Source organism: Notamacropus eugenii, chromosome 2 (genome assembly GCF_028372415.1).
Source record: "Notamacropus eugenii isolate mMacEug1 chromosome 2, mMacEug1.pri_v2, whole genome shotgun sequence".
NCBI lineage: Eukaryota > Metazoa > Chordata > Mammalia > Diprotodontia > Macropodidae > Notamacropus > Notamacropus eugenii.
The window spans coordinates 289002832-289011916 of NC_092873.1; positions in this window are offsets into that span (position 1 = coordinate 289002832).

Genomic DNA, 9085 nt, shown 5'->3' on the forward strand with positions numbered 1-9085 from the left:
GATAAACATAAAAGAGAAATCAGAAGGAACACAATAAGGTTAAATTGTTTTCCTTTTTAACTAGAAAGATGGTGCATATGACTTCTAAAAACTTTATCATTATTAGGGCCATTAGAAGGACTTGTCATAAAAAGAGGGTGAAGGAGTGAGTAGGTTATGTTGGAATAACATAAAAAAGTGGTTAGGTAAGAAACAGGGATGCCCTGGGAGAAGATGGGAGAGGAAGAATGGGAAAATTTTTCTTTCACTAAAGAAGCTTGTAAGAAAGAGCTTTTACAGTGGAGTGGAAAATGGCGAGGTCAGTACATAGTCAGTGTGTGAATCTCTATCTAAATTGGTTCAAAGAGGGAAAATGTATACACACACACACGTGCGTGTGTATGTGTATTTCTATATGTAGATACACATACACATACTCCATTGGTAATAGAAATCTATCTTACAGGGAAGTAGGAGAAAAAGAAGGTAAAGGAAAAAAGAAGGTGATAAAAGGAAGGAAAGATAAAATAAGACAGTGGCAAGAATCAAAACAGACTTTAAAGGATGGGCAGGAGAAGAAAGAGAGAGAGGATAAACAGAAAAAAATAGGATGGGGGAAAATGCACAGTTAGTAATCATAACTGTGAATGTGAATGGAATGAACTCACCCATAAAACAGAAGTGGATAGCAGAACGGATTAGCAACCAGAACTCAACAATATGTTGTTTACAAGAAACACACTTGAAATGGAAACACACACACATACACACATACGTAGTTAAAACAAAGAGCTGGAGCTTAATCTATTGTATTTCAGCTGAGATAAAAAAGGCAGGGGTAACAATCTTGATCTCAAACAAAGTAAAAGCAAAAATGGACTTAATTAAAAGGGATAAGCAGGGAAATTACACCTTGCTAAGAGGAACCATGGACAATGAAGTATTATCAATACTAAACATATATACACCAAATGACATAGCATCTAAATTCTTAAAGGAAAATTCAAATGAATTACAGGAGGAAATAGACAGTCAAACTAGTGGAGGACCTCAACTTTCCTTTCTCAGAGCTAGATAAATCTAACCATGACATAAATAGAAAGGAATTCAGGGAGATGAGTAAAGTCTTAGAAAAGTTGGATACGATAGTCCTCTGGAGAAAATTGAATGGGAATAAAAAAGAATATACCTTTTGCTCAGCTGTATGTAGTACCTTCACAAAAATCAACCATGTAGTAGGACATAACCTCACAATCAAATGCAGAAAGACACAAATATTAAATATACATTTCCAGACTGTAATGCAATAAAAATTACATTCAATAAAGAGCTGAGAAAGCATAGATTAAAAACTAATTAAAAATTAAAACTAAATTATCTAATCATAAAGAATGAGCTAGTCAAAGGACAAATTAGAGAAACAACCAATAATATCATTAAGGAGAATGACAACAATATGGCAACATTTCCAAAATTTGTGGGATGCAGTCAAAGCAGTACTTAGGGAAAAAATTGCATGTCAATGCATGTATCAGTAAAAGAAAGAGAAGATCAATGAATCAGTCATAAAACTAAATAAGAGGGGGCGGAGCCAAGATGGCGGAGTAGAAAGACGCACATACACATAGCTCCGAACCCACAACCCATAGAAGAACTACAAAGAAGTAACTCACAGCGAATTCTGCACCCAGAGGCCACAGAACATTGGAACGAGGGAGATTTCTGTTCCGGAGAGACCTGCAAACCTCTCGCGGGGGGTCCTTCGCGCTGCGGACTGGGAGCCGGGACTGGGAGCTGAGTACAGCCCTGCCGCGGCCGCGGCACCAAGAGGAACAGATCTGAGTGGGCTTCAGGGACGGGATCTCCAGTGGCAGCACAAGTCCCTCCACCCACAGGTGACGGGGGTCGGTGAGAGAGTTTCTTTGGCGGGTCGAGGGAGGAGTGGGGTGCCCCCATGGCTCGGGCCCCCTTGGGAGACAGAAGCTGAGGGGCGGTGGCAGACTGGGGCTCCCCAAGCAGGCAGGAGCCTGGATCCATTGTTGAAGGTCTGTGCATAAACTCCCTGAGGGAACTGAGCCTGAGAGGTGGCCCTGCCCAGACCTGAGCATCTGAACTTAATCTCACACTGAATAGCAGCCCTGCCCCCACCCAAAGCCCTGAGGCTGGAAGCAGCATTTGAATCTCAGACCCCAAATGCTGGCTGGGAGGATCAGGAGGCGAGGTGGGTGTGAGGAGAATATTCAGAGGTCAAGTCACTGGCTGGGAAAATGCCCAGAAAAGGGAAAAGAAATAAGACTATAGAAGGTTACTTTCTTGGTGAACAGGCATTTCCTCCCTTCCTTTCTGATGAGGAAGAACAATGCTTACCATCAGGCAGAGACACAGAAATCAAGGCTTCTGTGTCCCAGCCCACCCAATGGGCTCAGGCCATGGAAGAGCTCAAAAAGAATTTTGAAAATCAAGTTAGAGAGGTGGAGGAAAAGCTGGGAAGAGAAATGAGAGACATGAAGTCAAAGCATGAACAGCAAATCAGCTCCCTGCTAAAGGAGACCCCAAAAAATGTTGAAGAAAATAACACCTTGAAAACTAGCCTAACTCAATTGGCAAAAGAGGTTCAAAAAGCCAATGAGGAGAAGAATGCTTTCAAAAGCAGAATTAGCCAAATGGAAAAGGAGATTCAAAAGCTCACTGAAGAAAATAGTTCTTTCAAAATTATAATGGCACAGATGGAGGCTAAGGACTTTATGAGAAAGCAAGAAATCACAGAACAAAGCCAGAAGAATGGAAAAATGGAAGATAATGTGAAATATCTCATTGGAAAAACAACTGACCTGGAAAATAGATCCAGGAGAGACAATGTAAAAATTATGGGACTACCTGAAAGCCATGATCAAAATAAGAGCCTAGACATCATTTTTCATGAAATTATCAAGGAAAACTGCCCTGAGATTCTAGAACCAGAGGGCAAAATAAATATTCAAGGAATCCACAGAACACCGCCTGAAAGAGATCCAAAAAGAGAAACTCCTAGGAACATTGTGGCCAAATTCCAGAGTTCCCAGGTCAAGGAGAAAATATTGCAAGCAGCTAGAAAGAAACAATTCAAGTATTGTGGAAATACAATCAGGATAACACAAGATCTAGCAGCCTCTACATTAAGGGATCGAAGGGCATGGAATAGGATATTCCAGAAGTCAAAGGAACTAGGACTAAAACCAAGAATCACCTACCCAGCAAAACTGAGTATAATACTTCAGGGGAAAAATTGGTCTTTCAATGAAATAGAGGATTTTCAAGTATTCTTGATGAAAAGACCAGAGCTGAAAAGAAAATTTGACTTTCAAACACAAGAATGAAGAGAACCATGAAAAGGTGAACAGCAAGGAGAGGTCATAAGGGACTTACTAAAGTTGAACTGTTTACATTCCTACATGGAAAGACAATATTTGTAACTCTTGAAACTTTTCAGTATCTGGGTACTGGGTGGGATTACACACACACATGCACACACGCACACATACATAGAGACAGAGTGCACAGAGTGAATTGAAGAGGATGGGATCATATCTTAAAAAAAAATGAAATCAAGCAGTGAGAGAGAAGGATATTGGGAGGAGAAAGGGAGAAATTGAATGGGGCAAATTATCTCTCATAAAAGAGGCAAGCAAAAGACTCATTAGTGGAGGGATAAAGAGGGGAGGTGAGAGAAAAACATGAAGTCTACTCTCATCACATTCCACTAAAGGAAAGAATAAAATGCACACTCATTTTGGTAGGAAAACCTATCTTACAATACAGGAAAGTGGGGGATAAGGGGATAAGCAGGGTGGGGGGGATGATAGAAGGGAGGGCATGGGGAGGAGAGTGCAATTTGAGGTCGACACTCATGGGGAGGGATAGGATCAAAAGAGAACAGAAGTAATGGGGGACAGGATAGGAGGGAGGGAAATATAGTTAGTCCTATACAACACAACTATTATGGAAGTCATTTGCAAAACTACACAGATTTGGCCTATATTGAATTGCTTGCCTTCCAAAGGGAAGGGGTGGAGAGGGAGGGAGGTAAAGAAGTTGGAACTCAAAGTGTTAGGATCAACTGTCGAGTAATGTTCTTGCCACTAGGAAATAAGAAATACAGGTAAAGGGGTATAGAAAGCTATCTGGCCCTACAGGACAAAAGAGAAGACGGAGACAAGGGCAGAGAAGGATGATAGAAGAGAGAGCAGATTGGTCATAGAGGCAATTAGAGTGCTTGGTGTTTGGGGGGGGGAGGGGATAAAAGGGGAGAAAATTTATAACCCAAAATTTTGTGAAAATGAATGTTAAAAGTTAAATTAAAAAAAAAAAACTAAATAAGAAACTAGAAAAGAACAAATTAAAAATCCCTAATTAGAAACAAAGTGGAAATTCTGAAAAGTAAAGGAGAGATTAATGAAACTGAAAGTAAAAAAAAAAAAATCAATTAATTAATAAAGCTAGGAGCTGGTTTTATGGGGGGACAATAAAATAGTTAAACAATTGATTATTTTGATTTTAAAAAGAAAGAAGAAAACCAAATTACTAGTATTAAAAATGAAAAAAGTATTACTAGTATTAAAAATGAAAAATTACATCAATGAAGATGAAATCAAAGCAATTATTAGGAGTTATTTAGCAAAATATACAGTAAAACTGACAATTTAAGTAAAATGGATGAAGATTTACAAAAATATTAATTTCTTAGATTAACAATAGAGGAAAAAGAATAATTAAATATCTCTATCTTAGAAAAAGAAATTGAACAAAACAAAAATGAGATCCCTAAAAAATTCTTTGAACTATATGGATTTACAAGCAAATTCTATCAAATGTTTAAGGAACAATTAATCCCAATACTATATAAACTATCTGGAAAAAATAGGTAAAGAAAAAGTTGTGCTAAATTCCTTTTTATAACACAAATATATTTACATCAATATAAATTGACACCTAAATCAGAGAGAGCAAAATCAGAGAAAGAAAACTATTGACCAATTTCCTTAATGAAAATAGACGTAAAAATTTTAAATAAAATACTAGCAAAAAGATTACAGCAATACATTACAAAGATCGTACACTCTGATCAGGTGGGATTTATACTAGGAATGCAGAATTGGTTCTATACTAGGAAAACTATCAGAATAATTGACCATATAAATAACAAAAACAACAAATCATGATTCTATGAAAAGATGCAGAAAAAGCCTTTGACTAAAGGCAACACTCCTTCCTATTAAAAATACTAGGAAGCATAGGAACACACAGAGCCTTTCTTAAATTGTGAGTAGCATCTTTCTAAAAGCAAGAGTAAGCATTATCTATAGTAAATGCAATGATGATAGAAAGCATTTGAGAAACATTTGATAAAGAAACACTATTCTTGTGGAAAAGATAAAGAGAAGTAGACTAAATGACAATACAGTTGGGTAGATTCATAATTTGTTTAATGTTTGGTCTCAAAGAGGAGTTATCAATGTTTCTATGCTACCTTGGAAGAAGGTCTTCAGTGGAGTGCTCCATGGATCTACTTGGATCTGTACTGTTTGACATTTTTATTACTGACATGGATAAGTGTGTCGGATGGGATGCTCGTAAGATTTACCGAGGGTGAGGGAGGTAGGGGATAGCCCACACACCATTTGACAGACACCAGATCTAAAAACATCTTGAAAGGGCATAACACTGAGCTGAATGAAATAACAAATTCAGTAGGATAAATGTCAAGTTTTATACTTGGGCTCACAATGTCAATTTCACAAGTACAAGATGGAGGAGGCAGTCAGCTTGCTGGTTAGATAACAGATGTTCTGGAAAATTATTTGCGCTTTTTAGTGGCTCAATATAAATCAGTAGTCTGATGTGGTAGGCAAAAAATAATAATATAAACTTTAGTTGTCTTAAAATGGGCATAACTCTGAGAAATGAATGTTGCTGTACTCTACCCTAGCCAGACCACATCTGGAGTATAATGTTCAGTTAGGGATATCACATTTTTAGAAGGGTATTTATAGATTGTAGCGTGTCTATCAGAAATAACAGGAAGGAAGAAGAATCTCAAGTCCCAGATGTATGAGAATTGGTTGAAAGAGCTGGAGACTGTTGACCTGGAGAAGACAAGATTTAGGCAGTAACATGATAGCTTTCTTCAAGTATCTGAAAGGTTATCATGTGAGAGAGGGATTAAATTTGTTCAGTTTGACCCTAGGAGTAATGGCTGGAAATTGTAAAGAGGCAGATTTTACATTGCTTTTACAAAAAACTTCCTAAAAATTAGATCTGTACAAGAGTATCAAGGGCTTCCATAGAAGTTGGAGGTTATCCCTCACTGGACACATCTGCAGAAAGTATTACTAACTATCTCACCTAGCCAAGGCTATATAATTGTATACAAAATAAACATAAAACAAATATCAAGAGATACAATTGAGTTAAATATAATGATAATAGTGTTTACAATTTGCAAAGCACTTTATGAATATTATCTGATTTTCACAACAACCCTGGGAGGTTTTACAGAGGAGGAAACTGAGGCAGACAAGGATTAAGTGATCCCAGGATCATACAGCTAGTAGGCTTCTGAGGTCAGATTTTAATTTAAATCTTCTTGAGTCCAGGTTGAGGGCTGTATCCACTGCTCCATTTAACTGCCTCTAGGGTAAACCATATAAATTCCCCTATTTACCCTTAGGGCAAATGCCCCATTATCCCAAGGTGGTTTCTCTCCTATTCCCTCCCTCTTCAAAAGCTCAATACTGCTTGGAAGCAAGACTTGTTATCCTTTCTCATGTCCTTGTTGGGATCCAGAGTTTCTGGAACAAAACCAACATTCTTATCTGATTTTGGGGGCAGTAAATAAATGTAAAGGAAACACCAAGTGTTTTTCACTTAAATGTTTGAGGCTCACGTCTCAACTTTTAGTGACTTTTTAAAGCTTGGGGGACACTTAGTTAAAACTAGAAAAGGGGTCATTTGTTGGGAAGAAAGAAAAATGGGTGTAGAGGTATTTTATGAACTTGCAAGAAACCTGAACTACCATGTTCTTTCTTGTTCTTCAGAACTCTGCCCTTCCAGAGGTGACTCCTTCCCCATCCTGGGCCTCTCCTACTACTCTTTACTCCTGTCCTACAGAAAATAGCCTAGTTCCCCTAGGCTCTCTAAATAGTGGATAAGATAACATTTCCATGCAGCAAGGGACAGTCAACTTCACTACTCATTCATTTCATCCCCAGTGAAGGTGCTAAAATTGGGTGGGTAGGGTGTTCCCTTCTGGGGCTCCTGTTGTTAAATGATGGAAGGACCTTTAAACAGAACCCAATTATTAGCCAATCACCTTTATAATAAGGTTAAATAACCAGTGATTAAATCTTATCAGCTTTTAAAAAGAGGTTTTTTTTTTTTCCAATTTCTGATCTGTTTCTTTTCTTTTCTTTTTTTTTTTTTTTGTGGCTAATAAGCCCATCTGATGACCTCTGACAGTCTGACTGTTATAATGTTCCTGATGTCATGGAAAAACAAAGTACAACAAGTCTAAGTGATTTTTTGGCTCTTGGGTTTGGAAATCACCTTCCAGTGGGGGAAGGAACCAAATTTGACTTCCAGAGTCAGTCAACAAGAGGGTGTTTGCATCTAAGATGAGAAAAGTCATTATTATTCTACAAAGGGGACTGTGGATCCTACAAGAGATAATCAGGTCCTGGCACTGGGAGTCTGACCCATTTCTCATTGAGTCAATGAGGCAATAATCATTCAACTCCAACACTAATGGTCTTCCTGTGGATCCTTGTTGCTCTTGGAATCAAACCTGAAGGCTTAGCCTTGTTCTCCAAGGCCTTTGTCAGCCCAACCCTCTGCCTTATCTCTGCTTTCATCCTCTTCTGTCCCGTTCCCCAGACCATCACAAGAGTCAGCAACATCATCCCTCACTTATAGTCTTCTATCAGCCTAGAGTTTTTGCCCAGACTGTCCATATACATAGATCTCTATTCCTTCCTGACTTGTCTGCCAGATCCCCATAATTTTCCTCTTTATCTTATACCACACCATTTACTCCAGGATATCTTCCTTGATCAAACTCACATCATTCTCTGACTTGCTATCACAATCCCTGACTTACTTATTTTACCCCTCTCAACACATTTAAAATGAATGAACCCAGAGTATGTGTTTCTTTTCATTAAATCTGTCTGTCTTTCTTGTCTGAGTGGAAGCATGATGAAATGGCTTTGAGGTGAAAAGACATCCCAAGTGTGCCCCCTTACTACCTATGTACTTTCAGATAAGCCATCTTGAGATTAAAGCATGGTATTGAGGCAGGAATTCTCAGCCCAAATGTTCAGATAGTGAGATTCAGGGCACATTGGGTTTCTGTGCTAATCCCTCACTCATACCAGGACTCTCTGAACTCCTTCTCCTCCCCTCCAACACTACCCTCCTGGAATACCCTCTGCCCTGAGGCCTTCCTTCTCTGATAAGTGACTCCATCCAGGGACCACCATCTTGGAAAGGATTCTATATTTCACCTCGCTCATGTCAGGACCCTCTCAGTACTCCTCTTCACTGCTGCATGCTTTCCTCCTCAAACTCCCCTTCCAGCTTCCCCCTTTTATGTGTGGTTTTTTTCTCATTGAGCTCCATGAGGGTAGGGACTGTCTAATACCTAGATCCTAAGCTTTAGCACAACATCTAGATCATAATAGAATTTAATAAATGCTCTCTCTCTGTCTCTGTCTCTGTCTCTGTCTCTGTCTCTCTGTCTCTCTGTCTCTCTCTCTCTCTTTCTCTCTCTCTCTCTCTCCCTACAGTTTGATTCTAACAACTGGGGACAATGATGACAAGCCATGGAAAATGTGACAGATCTGAATGGTGCCATCCTAAGGAAAAGAAAACACTTGGGGGTGATGAGAAAGAGTTTTAAGTGGACTTACAGTCAGAGCCTGAGAGTGTGTGCATGTCCTTGTGCATGTGCATATATACATGTGTGTTCATGTCAGCTATAAGCCCTCTGTGAACAGGGATCATGTCAGTTCTTTGCTATGCAAACTAAGCTCTCTTTGAGTCACTACTGCTAGGCTAAATGATCTCATACAGT